The 19,160-nt window shown below is 37.4% G+C and overlaps 1 protein-coding gene across 1 annotated transcript in view; it reads left to right on the top strand.

Annotated features, from left to right (window-relative positions):
* The first annotated feature begins 3,657 nt into the window (after positions 1-3,657).
* The window catches only part of LOC311095071 (uncharacterized protein), a 33,943-nt gene continuing 18,440 nt past the window's right edge, over positions 3,658-19,160 (top strand). Inside the window, exon 1 of the mRNA XM_084133404.1 lies at positions 3,658-3,750. The gene's annotated coding sequence lies outside the window, so the exon portion shown is untranslated. The remainder of the gene's footprint in view (positions 3,751-19,160) is intronic.

Genomic DNA, 19,160 nt, shown 5'->3' on the forward strand with positions numbered 1-19,160 from the left:
GTGGTGATAGATGATTTCTTTCCGGATCGTAAAATTTTCATTGAGTCTGCAAATTTCTTAATGAGAGAAAGAGGGGAAGAAGGACTATCAAGTCAAGATGTCCACAGATTGAAATTTTTTTTACAAAAAGTGCGTGCAGATAAAATTTAACTGAAATGAAAAGAAAAAACTTTTACTGGTTTTTGTTTCTTTTTTTTCTTTTTTTGTAATTGATGATTGGATTTTTTTACATTTTATTTATGATTGATTTGAAGTTTGCAACTTTAAATCTGAATGGAGCAAGAGATATTAGAAAAAGGAGTCAGTTGTTTCAATTAATGAAAATGAAACATAGATTTTTTTTTTGCTCAAGAAACCCATAGTGACATGATAAATGAAGAGAATTGGAGAAGAGAATGGGAGGGTACGGCTATTCTTAGTCACAAAAACAGTACAAGTGCTGGTGTAGGAGTTTTCTTTGCAAAAAATTGTTTGCCAATCTCATATGAGGTGGAAGAAATTGTGGAAGGAAGACTGTAACGTGGTTCAGATGTTATGGGAAGAAGGAGGCGGGAACCGGCGAACATTCAAACATTTAATGATAAAAAAATAAAAAAATACAAAACAAAAGTAAAAGACAGCAGCCCCTCACGGACGACTGCTGTCACAATAAAACAAAAACAAAACACAACTTAAGTCCAGGCCTGTCCTCTCTCGCTCTTCACTGTCGTCGCTCCTCCTTTATGCTTCCGCTCCTCCGTGAGAGATGAGAGACCGGTGCGTCACGCACGTGTCGCTCATTATCAATCACGCCACCGGCCTCGCGCCGTCCTCCCACGGCCCTCGACCTCGTCGTGATCGCCACAAAGACTTTTAAAAGTTAATGCAAAATTTGATGTTGCAACATTTGAAAATCATGAAAATCATCCTGCAAATCATCCTAATCGTTCAAATAAAACAATACATTGATTTAAATTGAGTAAGACAGGTTTTGCTTGGAAAGCCAATATGCGAGGGTGGCGTGAACGAGGAGTGGTTTACGCCTGAGAATACAATGTCCCACCCACTCTGCATAATGAGCCATTCATTCAGGTGTGACACTGACTGAGCCACAATGCAAGGACAAAAGATATATTTAGAAGAAGACTTATATTGACCATTTAAGCTTTTGCTTACATCTATCTTGTAAATATGTTTTGCTATTTTATTAAAAAGGTTACAATTACAACAATAATTACAATTTCAACATTATTTCAAGTGTACTCTTTCTTTGTAAAAAAAATGATTATAGGCCTACATTTTATCATATGTATTCATTAGTTTGAATATAGCCAACATTGGAACAGCTAACATCTTAGTTGATGACTTTATTTTTGACAAAAATAGTATTATATATATATATATATATATATATATATATATATATATATATATTAGCAAATTAGCTCTATATGAAATATTAATAATCAATAATAACTGGTTATAATTGATTATGAATATTTGGATTAGTTAATATAATTAATTTACTGTCGTAAATTAATATTACAATCAATGAACCTATTTGTCCCATGAACACTCAGGATCAATTGTTTATTAACTCTAAGAAATGTACATTTCCGGGGCATGGGAAATGTCTTTCTTAATTTACAATACTACTAAGAGCAGTAACCAAGATCTAAATGATTAGTGACTCCAGTTATGAGCTTGAGACACGGACAACTTTACGTGTAACATGAACAAGATTTTATTAACTAGTCTAAACACTTAAACTACTCTAACATACACACACATACATGCATACAGTTTACCAAGGGAAAAAGAGCTGAAGCAGAATACAGGAAAGCAAGAAGTTATAGTATTGTTTGAAATTCAGCAGATCAACAGCCTTGAGCAAACCATCAGTTTAGTTCTAACACGCCTTTCTTTAAAGGGGTAAGGATACTTAATGTATCAAATAATGAGACTAAGTTTGATACTTGCATGTCTCGCCCATTTGAATTAAACCGTCCTGATGCAATTTGTTGAGGCTCCAGTTGATCTTTGCTGATGTGGTCTTGATGAGAGAGAACCAGTGGTAGTCAGAGTATCTTTGGTGAATGGAAAGACAAGGCCGCAGCCTGGCACAAGCTTGGTGGGTCCTTAGAGGCTTCTAGTTCAGCATCATCTTCACGTCAGCATTTCAGAAAGGGAGTAAGAGAGAGCTAAAAGCTGATCAGTGACTTTAAAGCGTGAAGATGGCACAACCTCTGGAGGTGCAAGAGCCAATGAGAAGATTTCCCTTTGGAGGGAAATTTTACGACCCTTTGTGTTCTAGCAGGGCATTTGAATATGTACTTTCATTGGGTGTTTAAGAAAAGAATCTTTAAGATTCTTATAATACTAATGCATCACAAAGTTAGCAACATGTAATGTAAATTAACAAATCGGAGATGAAGATTGGATTTTTTAGAGACCAAACATGCCACACATATAATGTTGGTTAACCATAATATGCAAAGTCTGAAACATTAACCCAATTGAGTTTACAAGAATACAAACGCCACATAAAAGGGAAAATCATGAGATGGGAAAATTAGATACATGTTTACACATTTATCAAGTGGTTATATATAGAATATATATAGGATTAACAGGGTTTTTATTTCTCTTCCTCTGCAAGAATTTAAGTGAGAGTCACAGCTCTCAGGACATTCTTTCCTGTCGTAAAACCCAGTCTCAGTGTGTGTCCTGTAACAAGACACTGCGTCCTGCCAGTGTGTTAGCTTCATTTGGGGAACGTTTCACAGGCCTTATTTGGGAGAGTGAGTTTGCTGGATTATTCAATAAATAAATGAATAATATATGTGTGTCTGATTGATCCAGATGCTACAATATATATAGAAATTGCTAAACAAAAGCTTATTTGATGTGGCAGTATATTCTACAGTAAAAACTGTACCCGAATCTAGTCAACAAAATGTTGTCTTTCATATTTCGCCTGAATGTAACGTTGTTTTTATGAAATATTAGGGCATATAAATGTTAATTTGCAGTTTAATACGTTGCTTATACAAATAGCCTACATTTTATTTAAACATATTTCAGTCGATTTTTACTCATCTCAGTATAGCAATACAGTTTGCTAAAACATCATCATTTATTCATACACAGAAACGCGATTTAAATTTAAACTGTCTTTTTGCGAGCTGTGGTAAACAGCGCGCATCTCTGCCGTTCATTCAGATCTCCACCCGGAACCGCTTCTCCCCTCTACGCGAGACGGAACGCGACGCTGTGATCATCGGCAGTTCCATCGTCCGGCATGTCCACGCTACCTCAGGAAAAGGTAAGGTGCGCACTCACTGCTTTCCTGGTGCTCGTGTTCTTGATGTCGCTGCGCAGGTCCCCGAGATCCTGAACAGTGACAAGCGCGTCGGAGCTGTTGTGTTGCACGCGGGAACGAACGACATCAGGCTGCGACAGACGGAGGTTCTGAAGAAGGACTACAGGAGCCTGATCGAGACGGTACGCAGCACATCGCCTGAAACAACGATCATCGTGTCTGGACCGCTTCCCACGTACCGACTAGGACAAGAAAGGTTCAGTAGATTATTTGCTCTAAATGAATGGTTAATGTCATGGTGTAATGAACAGAGACTGCTCTTTGTAAATAATTGGAATCTGTTCTGGGAGCGACCTAGGCTCTTCCGTGCTCATGGCCTTCACCCCAGGAGAATCGGAGCGGCTCTTCTGTCGGACAACATCTCCAAGACGTTACACACCATATGACTAGTAAGTCAAAGTCCAAATCACACTCTTTGCTGTCCAAACTTAATTGATATAAGTACCAATGTAGAACATTATATTGAAACTGTCTCTATTCCTCGTTTAGTGAGGTCAAACATTAAATCTACTGTAGGATCCAGGAAAAATCTAATTGTGATTAAACCAGAAAATCTCAATATTAGTGAACAAAAACAATTTCTAAAGCTAGGTCTTCTTAACATTAGATCGCTCACACCTAAGGCGGTTATTGTAAATGAAATGGTCACAGATAATAGTTTCGATGTACTTTGCCTTACTGAAACCTGGCTTAAACCTAATGATTATTTCGGCCTTAATGAGTCTACTCCTCCAGGATACTGTTATAAGCATGAGCCCCGTCTGACTGGTCGTGGTGGCGGTGTTGCAACAATCTACAGAGATATTTTTAATGTTACTCAGAAAACAGGTCACAGGTTTAATTTGTTTGAAGTAAATGTGCTAAATGTTACTCTCTTAGATGTAAGAAAGAAATCCATATTATCTCTAGCCTTGGCTACCGTATATAGACCGCCTGGGCCTTACGCTGATTTCCTAAAAGAGTTTGCAGACTTTCTCTCAGATCTATTGGTCAATGTCGATAAAGCATTAATTGTTGGAGATTTTAACATACACGTCGATAACACAAATGATGCGTTAGGGGCTGCGTTTACAGATTTATTAAACTCCTTTGGGGTCAAGCAAAACGTCACTGGTCCCACTCATCGTCTTAATCATACGCTAGATTTAATTATATTATATGGAACCAATCCAACCGATATAGATATTATACCGCAAAGTGATGAAGTCACTGATCATTACATGGTCACTTGCATACTACGTACTGCTGAAATTTGTCACATTGCGCCACGTTATCGACCAGGCAGAACAATCCTTCCAACAGCTATAGATAGATTCTCAAATAGCTTACCTGATCTAACTCAGCTGCTCAGTGAACCCAAACAAACAGATGAACTAGAGGAAATGACTAGCACTATGAGCACCATTTTCTCTAGTACATTAAACATTGTTGCACCAATTAGATTAAAAAAGGTTAGAGAGAAAACTAAAGCACCATGGTATAACAATACTACGCATGTTATCAAGAGAGAAACTCGTAATTTAGAGCGTAAATGGAAACAAACTAATTTAGAGGTCTTTAGAATCGCGTGGAAAGACAGTATGTCACGTTATAAAAAGGCACTAAAAGCAGCCAGGGCTGAGCATCTCCGCAAACTAATAGAAAATAACCAAAATAATCCTAGGTTTTTATTTAACTCCGTGGCTAACCCTAACCCAAATAAACAGACGTCACCTGAGCAAAATATTCCGTTACAGTTTAGTAGTAATGATTTCATGAATTTCTTCACTGAGAAAATAGAAAGCATCAGAAACACAATTGTAAATGTACAATCTTTAATGGTGTCTTATGATTCAGCCTCAATTATCGCCCCTCAAGAAAAACTACAGCGCTTTACAACTATAGGACAGGAAGAGCTAAATAAACTTATCATTGCATCTAAACCAACAACATGTTTATTAGATCCAATATCAACTAAACTACTGAAAGAAGTGTTACCTGTAGTGGAAGAGCCTCTTCTCAATATTATTAACTCGTCTTTATCTTTAGGTCATGTTCCAAGAATATTCAAGTTGGCAGTTATAAAACCTCTTATTAAGAAACCACAATTAGATTATAATAATCTAGCAAATTACAGACCCATTTCAAATCTACCATTTATGTCTAAAATACTAGAAAAAGTTGTGTCCACTCAATTGTGCTCTTTCTTGCAAGAAAATGACATCTATGAAAAGTTTCAGTCAGGATTCAGACCGCATCATAGCACAGAAACTGCGCTCGTTAAAATTACAAATGATTTACTTCTAGCTTCTGACCAAGGCTGTATCTCAATACTAGTTTTACTCGATCTTAGTGCTGCGTTCGACACTATAGATCACACAATACTCTTAGATAGACTACAAAACTACACTGGTGTTCATGGACAGGCATTAACCATTTCAACAAAAATTGAAGGAAACCCAAAAAAATCAAGCGCATTCCATAAATATTGGTGTTCAATTCGGTCAAAGGCCTTTTCTTGGTCTAGCGAAATCATACCAAATTTCTTGCCTGTAATTTTTGCTATCTCAAAAATATCTCTAATTAAACCAATGTTTTCTGTGATTGATCTGCCCGGTACACAGTATGACCCGCATGTATGAATTGCTCCAGCCCGACCGTTTTCCATGCTCATTAAAGCTGTATGCAATTCTCCCAGAGTCAGTTGGCTCACCAACTTTTCTTTTGCCTCCTCCTGCACTTGAGGTAGGCCTCCGAGAAAATCTTGTACCAGCTCTTGGTCCTCGTTGTACTCCCATTTGAACAAGTCCTTATAAAAGTCAGCAGCCCTCCTGCGCACATCAGCAGTTTCAGTGAGCTCTTGCCCATTGGCTGACCGGGGAGACAATGAATGATTCTACTTTGGCCATTTTTCTTTTCCAAGCTGAAGAAAAACTTGGAAGGAGCGTCCATTTCAGAAGAATTCTGAAAACGAGACCTGATCAATGCCCCCTGTGCTTTACTACCGAGCAGATCTCTTAATTCCGCTTTTTTTCCAATAAGAGAATTCACTTGATTTCCTGCAAAATCACATACATTTTGAAGTTCTAAAATATAATTTTCCAAAATTCGAATTTTTTTAGACATATTCTGGGTGACATTGAAATTGTATTGTACACAGAGTTGTTGTATTTGTTTCTTTCCCAAATCCCACCACTGTTGTACACTTGAAAACATTGCCTTTTTAACCTTCCATTCCTTCCAAAAAACTCAAAACAATTCTTAAAATGTAAATCTTGCACCAAAGCACTATTAAAAATCCAATATGCACTTTTTACTTTAAAAAACTTTAAGAATACACTTGCTATCACCATGGAATGGTCAGAAAAAAAAAACAGGGCTAATACAACATGTTTTTACAATTTGTACTTGATGTTTAAAACAATACAACTTATCCAGTCTTGCCATTGAAACTACCCTTTCCCTTATTTGTACCCATGTGTATTGTTTAACTTTACTGTTCAAGTTTCTCCACACATCCACTAAGTCATTAGTTTCAATAAAACGATTCAACGACATCCTGGAAGCTGTATGAGGTTCTAGATGGTTTCTATCTATATCCATCGCAGTACAATTAAAGTCCCCTGCAATCAGGAGATAATGGTCAGGATCACAATTTTGCACAGTGTTTAACAATGTTTCTAAAAACAGCACTCTCTCAGTTGCCATAACTGGAGCATACACGTTTATTAACCCCCTGAGGTCGACAATCGCGCCGGCGCGATAGGCTCGCTTTTTTTTTTATCAGTTCAAACGAGATTAATTTTGCTCTGTTGACTTTGATATTACAAACAAGTTTCATACATCAATCGATTCTGTTAAATGTGTATTATTTTTGTGTATACTCACAATAAAAACAAAGTGTTGTGCTTTTTGCCAAATAAAGAAAAATAAACATGATGTGAGTTCTGCTTTCTCTCTGTCAGTGTAGTCCATTCTGAAACGCGTCCGAAAATGAACAATAACTCAGCGAATACTCAGTCAATCAGGCATACAGACACACAGTTCAATTCAATTCAATTCAAATTTATAGCTTCTAGCGTCCCGAGATAACAACAGAAAAGCAGATGGGAAATAATTATCGTAGCTGCTGTTCATAACAATAATGCATTCAATCTGATTCAACTGTAGTATAAAAGGTAAGTATTATGTGAATGCTTGGCTAAAGAAATGCGTCTTTAATCTAGTTTTAAACTGGGACAGCGAGTCTGAGCCTCGAACAATATCAGGAAGGCCATTCCACAGTTTAGGAGCTAAATGTGAAAATGCCCTCCCTCCTTTAGTGGACTTAAATATCCTAGGAATGACCAGAAGCCTCGAATTTAGTGATCTTAAAGAGCGCAATGGATTGTAGGGCGATAGAAGTTCCGTTAAATACCCAGGAGCTAAACCATTTAGGGCTTTATAGGTCATTAGTAATACTTTGTAATTGATACGGAGCTTTATAGGTAACCAATGTAGAGATGATAGAATTGGTGTTATATGATCATATTTCCTTGACCTAGTAAGAACTCTAGCAGCTGCATTTTGGACTAACTGTAGCTTGTTTATTGAGGATGCAGGACAACCAGCTAATAAAGCATTACAGTAATCTAGTCTCGAGGTCATGAATGCATGAACTAACTTTTCTGCGTCAGAAACAGATAGCATGTTACGTAGCTTAGCAATGTTTCTAAGGTGGAAAAAGGCTGTTCTTGTAACATATGAAATATGATTTTCGAAAGACAAGTTGCGGTCTAGTATAACACCCAGGTCTTTTACTGTAGTGGATAAAGTAACAGGATATCCTTCTAAAGTAAAGTTGTATTGTAAGAGGTTTTGTGGGTAGTTTATTTGACCAATAAGTAATACCTCCGTTTTATCTGAATTTAATAGCAGAAAATTACACGTCATCCAGTATTTTATATCTTTAACACACTCTGTCAATTTAGATAATTTATTGTTTTCATCTGGTCGTGATGAAATATATAATTGAGTGTCATCAGCATAACAGTGGAAATTAATTCCATGTTTTCTTATAATATTACCAAGTGGCAGCATATATATTGAGAATAGCAGAGGGCCTAACACAGATCCCTGCGGCACTCCATAGTTTACTGAAGTTATCTTCGATTTTTCCCCATTTAAACAGACAAAATGGTAGCGGTCTGATAAGTACGATCTAAACCAGCTTAACCCTCTGAGGTCTGAGCTGTTTTCTGGGCCCTGGAGGTGTTCTGACATGCTCTGACATTTCTGGTTATTTCTGTTACTTGTGACATTTTCATGGCTAAAGTCTAATTACACTGTATTCAGCACAAACTCTGCTACAATAATATATCAGCAGCATGTATGTAAAAGTTTGTAGTTTTGAGATAATGACATTTATGCGTGGTTTTTGAAAATACAAAAAAAAATTCTCACTGAAATAAGGCCATGAAACCCATACTGATTATTTCTTCACAAGACTTTTGAAAATTGTATGACGTAGCCTAGAATATTTGCTGCAAAACTATGTGAAAATCACCCTGACTGCTCATTCAGATAAGACAATATATTGATTTAAAAATTTTACGACGTGTTTTGTGTGAAAAAGCCTTATGCGAGAGCTCATTAATATGTAAGCTTTTCTCACCTGAGAAAGACAAAGAACCTCCCCTAACGGCCCTATTAGGAGCTATCAGGCCCCTATCATTCTGAGCAACCTTGCACAATACTGTAAATGAGGAGATTTAAAAAATAATGGCTTTTAAATTGTTTGGATTTATTTACAACACAACATAATCCAAAGATACACAACAAATGCCAAAAAAGCACTTCAAAGACAGAGACCTTTGTGCCATTCCTAAAAACATTGTACATACCTTTCATTTCCAAGATTTTCACTTTACCATGTTCACGTACTGAGACTCATGTGAATGTTGAAGTCCTCAGTGGCATCTGGGACCTGAAAAAAAAAAAAGTGAACATACTGATATCAAGAGAAAGGCCTGCACGATTTTGGAAATAAATATTAGATTTTTCTGGTTAAAATTGCTTTTTAAAATTCCTTTTTAAAATTCACAGAATACACACACACACACACGTTTCCAACGATATATAATATAATGAACACCAGGTTTGTTGTGCCTTGTAGGCATAAGGTATATGCGCAGTGCGGATAAAATAATAATAACAATAAATAACCTATAGCAGCCTATAAATCTTCCAAAAGAAGCTAGAGAAAAATATATTGATTATCATGTTACTTCAAATGTTTCCATCCGTTATGATGATATGAAATGAGATAATAATAAAAACATGAAGCCGTTTGGTGCGTTTTGCTTTCATCCAAAATATGATACATTCAAACGCGATCGCTTGCAAAATATGATACATTCAAACGCGATCGCTTGCAAAATATGATACATTCAAACGCGATCACTCTCAAATATAAAACATTATGGTTACCATAAACATATCTATGTTTGAGCAGATATCCACAAACACAGTAAACACGGGTCTAAATATTATAATATTCCCCATATATCTAGCAACAGTTCAGCTGCAACGTGACATTTATGCAACAATAACAAACTAGGCTATGTAAGAATTTCTTACCTTATCTTTCTTGTCTTCAAATCGCGTTCTTCTTCTTCTGAGGTAGCCTAAATCCAATGTAAGCTCAGGCACGTCTTTCAAACTCGACGAAAAGTGAAGTGAAGTGTTTTGTTGTCGAGGTAACGAGCACGTTCGCGTTCCATGTGGAGATTTGCATGTGAATATCTTTTGCGCGAGTAGGCGTGGCCAAATTAACTGTAATGAGCAAGCGTTTGAGAAGCTGGACATCTTGTTGGTTTTATACAAATTACTTAAACAGAGAATATTTGTTTTCGTTTTGAATCCGATCATTTAAAAGTACACACTTAAATGTTTATAAAGGTATATGGCTCATAAATGTGTGACAAGTATTCGCTGAGTTTTGTTTCAGTTTATAGACGTGCTCAAGAAAAAAAAGTTCACCGCGACGGAGAGGCAGAAAGCACACCCTGTTTATTTTCTTTATTTTACAAAAGCACAATGTTTTGATTTGATTGTAAGTGGACACATACAAAAGGAGAAATATCACAGATTCTTTTTTTATATTTCTTTTTTCTGTATGACCATAAATGATGGAGTAATTTAAGTTTATAGTGCTACAATGTGGAGAAAATCCGGCAAAACGCGTCGGCGCGTTTGTCGACCTCAGAGGGTTAACCCTCTGGGGACCAAGCTGTTTTGGGGGTCCTTGAGATGTTCTGACATGCCTTGACATTTGTGCTTTTTTCAGTTATTTATAAACATGTTAATGGCAAAGGTGTAAATTCACTCTATATAGCACAAACAGGGCTACCATAATATGCGAGCAACGTGTATGTAGATGTTTGTATTTTTAAGAGAATAATGTTTATGCGTGGTTATTGGAAAAAATTTAAATGAAAGTTGCTGAATTAAGACCACAAAACACATATTAAATATGTGTCCACAAGACTTTTGACTAATGGATGTTGTCCCTTTGAGTTCTAGCTTCAAAATGATGTGAAAATAGTCTTGCTTTATCGTTCACAAAAAAAAATACATTGATTTAAATGGTGTAAAACAGGTTTTGCTTGGAAAGCCAATATGTGAGGGGGAGGAGTAGTTTACACCTTGGATTACAATGTCCCACCCACTCTGCATAATGACTCTGCCTAATGAGCCATTCATTCAGGTGTGACACTGACTGAGCCACAATGCAAGGACAAAAGATGTATTTAGAAGAAGACTTATATTGACCATTTAAGATTTCGCTTACATCTCTCTTGTAAATATGTTTTGCTATTTTATTAAAAATGTTACAATTACAACAATAATTACAATTTCAACAATATTTCAAGTGTACTCTTTCTTTGTAAAAAAAAAAAAAAAAAAAGATTATAGGCCTACATTTTATCATATGTATTCATTAGTTTGAATATAGCCAACATTGGAACATCTAACATCTTAGTCTATGAATTTATTTTTGACAAAAATAGTATTTTTTTTGCAGTTTAATACGTTGCTTATACAAATACATTTTATTTCAACATATTCCAGTCGATTTTTACTCATCTCAGTAGGCTATAGCAAAGCAGTTTATTCTTTCACACACAGACACGCGATTCATATTTAGGCTAAACAGTCTTTACAAATATGTCCCCTTCATTCATCTCACAGAAAGGCGAGTCATATTATAGAAATGCGATTCATGGGAGTCACGTGTGTACCTCAAGCGAGATGGCAGCTATCTAGATAAGCTCCTACCCACTCGGTAATAATTAGATAATTTATGACGAAGTAGTTGACATTGTGTTAAAAAAAAAAAAATACTTTGAAAACGTTTATGATCCGGATGCTAAGAACTTAATCACGTTTTTGATTGTATCACGATGACTACAACATCCAAATATTTCAAAGAAGCAAACCGCATGGCGACCAGGCAGACCCCACCTTTAACGGACACTAAGGCAGCTTCGAGTCCGCCCGAAAAGCAGACTGACGCTAAAGTGAGCCTAGAGAAAGTTTTTGCTGAAGTTACTAAAATGAGTAAGACCCTTCAGGCAGTGGCAGCGGACACAATCGATGACGGAGCTAAAAGATACCGTGAACGGGCTGCAAGTTCGAATGGAGGAGGCGGAGGGCCGTATCTCACAAATGGAGGATGTGACAGAGAGGTTGGCGACAGATAAAGATGCTAAAGAAAAGAAGATAAACGTTTTGTGGGATCGTGTTCAAATGCTTGAAAACCATAGTAAGAGGAATAATGTAAGACTTGTGGGGCTGAAAGAGAAGTATGGAACGAACGGCACCTTGGAGAGATGTGTGAAGAAAGTTTTGAGTGAAGGCCTGGGGATCGACATGGAGGGCGAATTCGAAATAGAGAGAGCCCATCGAATACTGGCTCCCATGCCGAGTGAGGATCAACCGCCGAGACCGGTGCTGATCAGGTTTTTGAGGCAGTCAGCGCGGGAGCACCGGGGAATCGAGTGGGAGGATGTTAAGTTATCCGTGTTTCCCGACATGACAAAGGAGCTGGCTGAAAAAAGAAAGACCTTTTTGCCTGCCAAGAAATCGCTTCAACAGCTAAACGTGAGATACACGCTTGCTTTCCCTGCTACCTTGAGATTTACTTGGAAAGGTAGAAACCGTAGTTTCACCAGCACGGAGGAAGCGGAGCGTTTTATCAGCACCTTACGCAATGATGGGTCATAAACAGGTACGCTGTATGCCTTTATAAGACAGTGATGCGTTTGGACGATGAGGATTATATAAAAGTCAACCATGGGTGGAAATTAAACACGAGTGGGTTTTGAGCTTTTTGGTATGCTGCCCGAGCAGCGTGCAGCTGGACAGTGACATTATGAGCTGCATGGGGGGTACCCCACGGACCAATAGGAGTTATTTTTCGTTGTTGCGTGTTATATTTGCAACAATTTTTTTTTTTTTTTTTTCAGGCTTTGGTTTAGAGACCAGGGACTGGTCAGAGCTCCCAGGTTCTGTTTTAAGGGAGCATTTTAAGTTAACGTTACTTAATGGTGTTCGTTATGTTTTTTTCAAATTTTTCATGAAAAAAGGTTCGGTCATGACAAAGTTTACTACTAAAAATGTGTTATTGTATTTGCTAGGCAGGAAGGTCTATAAATATACAACAGTGGGTTCCTTTGTGGTTGGAATTAATTTTATTTTATTTTACTTTACCCTTTCTCCTGATGTCGATACTTCATAGTGCACTATGGTGGGGAATCATATAATATGTGTGTCTTGGAACATAAAAGGCTGTGGGAGTCCTATAAAAAGAGGCAAAGTTATGACATATTTGAAACATAATAAGGTGGATATTGCATTTATTCAGGAAACACACTTTAAAGGGGAGGAGGCTCTAAAACTGAAGTATGGGTGGGTTGGACATGTATTTCATAGCTCCTTTTCCAGTAAGCGGAATGGGGTCGCCATACTAGTGAATAAGAAGCTAAATTTTGTTCTGACTGGTGAGGTCAGGGATGGTGAAGGGAGAATGGTGTGTATACAGGCCACGATAAATGGTACTGCTGTGGTGTTATGTAACATCTACGCTCCAAATATAGGGGATCCTCATTTTTTCTATGAATTAAATAAGAATTTAGGGGAAATGGATGGCCAAATAATACTAGCCGGAGATTTTAACCAAGTGTGGGATGCTTTTATAGATAAAAGTAAATGTAGTGACCAAACATATCCTAAAGACAGAACAGCAATTCATATGATGAGTGAGGATAATGGATTAGTGGATATTTGGCGTCTTGTGAATCCACGCGAGAGGGAATACACCTTTTATTCACACTGTCATAAATCCCACTCCAGAATTGATATGTTCTTGATCTCAAATACAATGACAAAGCATGTAACACACTGTAAAATAAATGCTATTGCCTTATCAGATCATGCTGCCGTGACGTTAGGCATTGATATTAATTGTGACGAAGAGCGAAATGGCAGATGGAGATTAAACACCTCACTGTTGTCTCATGAGGCCTTTAGTTCATCGTTAAAAGAAGATTTACAGTCTTTCTTCGAAATTAATACTGGTAGTACTGATAGAAGAGCAACTGAATGGGAAGCATCTAAGGCATATGTTAGAGGGAAGATAATAGGTTATGCTTCTAAAAGGAAAAGGGAGGATCGGGGCAGAATACAGGAATTAGACAACAAAATTAAGAATCATGAAAAACAATTATCCCAATGTTTCTCAAATCAATTATATCAAGATATTTGTAAACTTAAATTTGAACTCCAGGAAATTTATAATAAAAAGGTGGAATATGCCTTATTCAGATTGGGAACGACTTTCTATGAGGAGGGGGAGAAAACTGGTAAATTGCTCGCTAGACAGCTGAAGCAAAAAAATACATGTAATTTGATATCAGCTATTAAGAAAGGAAACAGAGTAGTAACGTCAACTAAGGAGATAAATGATGTTTTACAGAAGTTTTACAAAGATTTATATACAGCTGATATTAGTCCTAAACAAGAAGAATTGAATAGTTTTTTCTCCAAACTCAAAATGCCAAAATTGTCCTCAGAGGAGATGAATATGCTAGAAGGCCCAATAACAGAACTTGAAGTCAAAAAAGCTGTATCTATTATGAAGAATGGAAAGTCAGCAGGGTTAGATGGGCTCCCGGTTGAATATTATAAACAGTATATAGACTTACTTGCACCCACCTTAACAGAAGTATATAATGAGGCATATGCTACTGGATTTCTTTTAACGATGCTCTAATATCAGTGATTCCTAAGAAAGATAGGGATCCAACTGAACCCTCAAATTTTCGTCCAATAAGTTTGATTAATGTAGACTGCAAGATCCTGAGCAAAATTCTTGCATTACGTTTAGAAAAGGTATTATCCAACATTATAAACCCTGATCAAGTTGGATTTATGATGAACAGGTCATCAACGGATAACATGAGAAGGTTACTCCATCTAATTTGGTTAAACAGAGAAAAGATTGACCCAATTGTTGCCCTCTCACTTGACGCAGAGAAGGCGTTCGATCGGGTTCAATGGGAATTTCTATTTACAACTTTGTCCAATTTTGGGTTTGGGCCCTGCTTCATAAAGTGGATTCAAACATTATATAAGACACCTAAGGCATGCGTGATCACCAATGGTAAAGTTTCTCCATCTTTTGACCTCACTAGGGGGACAAGACAGGGGTGTCCACTATCGCCACTATTGTTTAATATCACGCTGGAACCATTGGCAATTGCTGTTAGGGCTAATGCAAACATTTCAGGCGTACAGGGAGGCAACAAAGAGCACAAATTATTTTTATATGCGACATTCTGGCCATGGTAAAAGATCCAGATAAGTCCTTACCCCACCTAATGGAGACAGTTCAATCCTATTCCAAAGTGTCTGGATATAAAATTAATTGGACAAAGTCGGAAGCTACGCCTATATCCGGAATATGCAACGCAAATATGGTAACTAAATTTGGCTTTAGATGGATCCCAAGAGGAATAAAATATTTGGGTATAAAGATATGTAGGGAGTTGGAAGAGATTCCTACCCTAAATCTGGCACCACTTCTACAAAACATAAAAAATAACTTAGATAAATGGGGGAAAATTCAGCTAACTTTATGGGGAAAAGTAAATATAATTAAGATGGTGGTCTCCCCTCAAATTAACTATGTGCTGATGATGCTGCCGCTTTCAATACCACATTTGATCTTTAACCAATATGATTTAATGGTTAAACGTTTTCTATGGAACGGGAAAAGGCCTAGGATAAAGTTTAACAAATTATCTGCATCCCGTGATAAGGGAGGGTTGGGATTACCAGATCCTTGGCTCTATCAGATATCTTTTGAAATGGCCAAATTGGCCAAGCATTGGAACAATAATGCTCAATTAGACTGGGTTACTATTGAGAAAACCTTGTCACGGCCATACAGCCCTATCGAGCACTTGTCTCAGTGTTTAGACACAACTACAAATCCTATCATGAAGCACTCAAGAGAGGTTTGGGCGAAGATTCACAAGATGCATAAATTATCACAATGTAAACAACCATACTCTTCCCTATGGTATAATTCTACTATTTGTATTGGGAAATCACCCATATATTGGAAGAAATGGCATATGAATGGCTTGTGTACTGTGTCAGACTTGTTTGAAAAGGGTGTATTTATGTCTTATAATGATCTTGTACAGAAGTATAATTTAAAGGGAAAAGATCACTTCTGGAAATATCTTCAAATTAGGAATTGTGTTTCCACGAAAATTCAGCACACAGACGGAAACCATATCTTGGACTTCCTAACACTTCCTCATCCCCAACAAAAAGCCTCCATATTTTACAGGAAAACCAACCAGGTGCTCAGCAATGTCTGCACTAATTTAAAGACGATATGGGAAAAGGACATTGGGATTGTAATTGGGGTCGAAGAGTGGAAAAGAATTTTGTCAAACACAGGCAAATATGTAAGAGAGGCTAGAGGACAATTTACACAGTATAAAATCATACATAGGTTTTATTTGACACCTCTTAGACTCAATAGAATGGGTCTGACAAATAATGATGTTTGTTGGAAATGTCAAAAGGATAGAGGTACTTTTATTCATTGTATCTGGAAATGTCCAATTATTCAACCTTTATGGCAACGAACCTTAAATATTTTGAGCAAATGGCTTGGAACAACAATACCGTCATTACCAATGTTGTGTCTGTTAGGAGATAGGGAACAGTTGCCAAATACTTCAAAGGGAGAGTTTGCAGTAATTATGGTGGGGGTCTCTGTGACGGCTAGAGTCATCCTGAAACACTGGAAAACTCCAGAAACCCCAGAGTTAAAAGAATGGGTCAACATAATGATCAAGACAGCTTCATACGAACGTTTGCTTTGCAAACTACATAATAAGAACAAAGCAGGGGTCCCGGTGGATATTCCAGTTTGGGAAGATTTTTGGTCCTTTGTGACGCTGTCTTTACATGTGAAACAATATATATTTTTTATTTTTTTTAATTTTTTTTTTCATTATTATTATTATCAATGTAATTTTCATTTATTTATTTTCTCTGACCATTTGTTAATACATCTACTTCTGTTAAGTTCAACCACTGTAATATTCTGGCCTTGCAAGCAGTATTGATACATGTGTTGTCATGTACTGGATGAAAAGAATAAAAACTTGAATTACAAAAAAAAAAAGAAATGCGATTCATCTTTTTGCGGTTTACATAGGCCTACACTAACGTTATTCCATAACGTTATTCCACACGTGAGAAAAGAAAACAGCCTACCTCACTCCTCTGCCGAATCTGCTCCTCATTTCAGGAGATATTGCTCCTCATCAGCACTGTTCTGAGGAATCTTTTCTCCATAAGGTAGGCTATAATGTCTCACTCGCGAGGAGTCGCGACGCGCTTTGTTTACAGCTGATGTGGGCGTTTCACAGCTCTGAAATAGTTCTCAGAATTTGCGTTTGAATAGCACGCGCTCTCCGGGGAGTGGTCACATTACTGTGAATTAGCTCGTAATGAGCTCGACTGGAGTCGCTCTCTTTTTATACAGATTACAGAAGCTGAGAATATTTGTTTTTTATATAAATTACTTCATTTAAAAGATGCGATCTCAAGCTTTATGCCCGTGGGTCTGTTTGCCTGTTTGACTGAATTTTCGCGGAGTTATAGATCATTTTCGAACGCGTTTCAAATGGGAGTTTACTGACAGAGAGAAGGCAGAAATCGCATCATGTTAATTTTTCTTTATTTGTCAAAAAGCAAAACACTTTATTTTTATTGTGAGTATACAGAAAAAAAAATAGAAACTGAACAGGATCGATTGATGTATTACACGAAAATGAAAGATCAAAATTAACAGAGCATTTAGTGTTTATTTTCATTGCTAAAAAAAAAAAACGAGCAAAACGCGCGGGCGCATTTGTGGTCCCCAGAGGGTTAAAGTATTGTATGGTGACATTGAAAGTGTAGTTAAGGTCAATGGTGGCTTGAGTGTCCCTTTGAAAGTTAAAAGGGGAATTAGGCAAGGTTGTGCAATGTCAGGGATGTTGTATTCAATAGCAATTGAGCCGTTTTTATGTAAATTAAGAGATATTTTAGAATATCTATGCGGATGATGTAATGATAGCTGTTAAAGGAAGTAGTGGTGTGGAAAAAATCCAAGGGGTGGTAGAGAGGTATGGTAAAGTATCTTCAGCAAGAGTAAACTGGGCTAAATGTACTGCATTGGAAGTAGGTGGGTGGACTCAAGGAAAACCAAATTTACCAGGTGGAATGTCATGGGTTACAGGGGGTGTTAAATATTTGGGAGTCCATTTGGGTGATGATCAAACTATAATGAAAAATTGGGATGGTGTTATGGAGATGGTTGAAGGAAAACTTAAAAAAATGGAGGTGGTTATTGCCACAAATGTCATATAGAGGACGTTCCTTAATTATTAACAATTTGGTAGCAGCAACATTGTGGCTAGCCTGGTTCTACCAGACTCTCGTACATTTCATTTGTACAGAGAGTCTGGCCTCTCTCCATTGACAAGCGTTAACCTCCTTGTAGGCGGGTACTCTGTTGAAGTTTAAAACTATTGGATCTGCCCAGAGTCACTCTGGATCTGCCATAACTAATCGCTAACCTTTGGTCGTGACGTAACCCTACAACTCAAACTAACGCACGACATCAACGTCATCGTTCTCAGCCACTCCCTCTGTTCGCTGATTGGGCCGCCAAAAATTTGGCCGGAGAAAACCCAAGAATACACCACAATCCCAGACGTAGTACTGAAGGGAAATAAAATTGAGCAGAAGTACGCAGGAGGGCGGAGCCAGGCTACATTGTGGCTCCGTGTAGCAGTACTTGAGCCACCTGCAGTTCTTCTGTCAAGAATCCAGGCTTTAATGGTTGATTTATTTTGGAATAAGAAGATGCACTGGGTACCACAATGTGTATTATTTCTAACAAGGGATGATGATGGACAAGGTCTTCTGCATCTAGAAAGCCGTAAAACAGCGTTTAGATTACAGTTTGTTAAAAAAATGCGGTAACACTTTATATTTACGACCCGCAAACAACTGCGTGAGTAAACCGAAATTAGGGTGTACGTTTCTGTAATTATAGTGTACTTCAATGTAGGTATAAGGGAACAATATGTTAAGTTTTGGGTAATAAAGGGGTAACAAGTAGATATACAACCTGCAAAGAACTTCGTAAGTAAACCGAAATTACGGTGTACGTTTCTGTAATTATAGTGTACTTCCGTGTAGG

This window comes from Abramis brama (genome assembly GCF_963993115.1).
Source record: "Abramis brama genome assembly, chromosome: 13".
Classification (NCBI taxonomy): Eukaryota; Metazoa; Chordata; class Actinopteri; order Cypriniformes; family Leuciscidae; genus Abramis; species Abramis brama.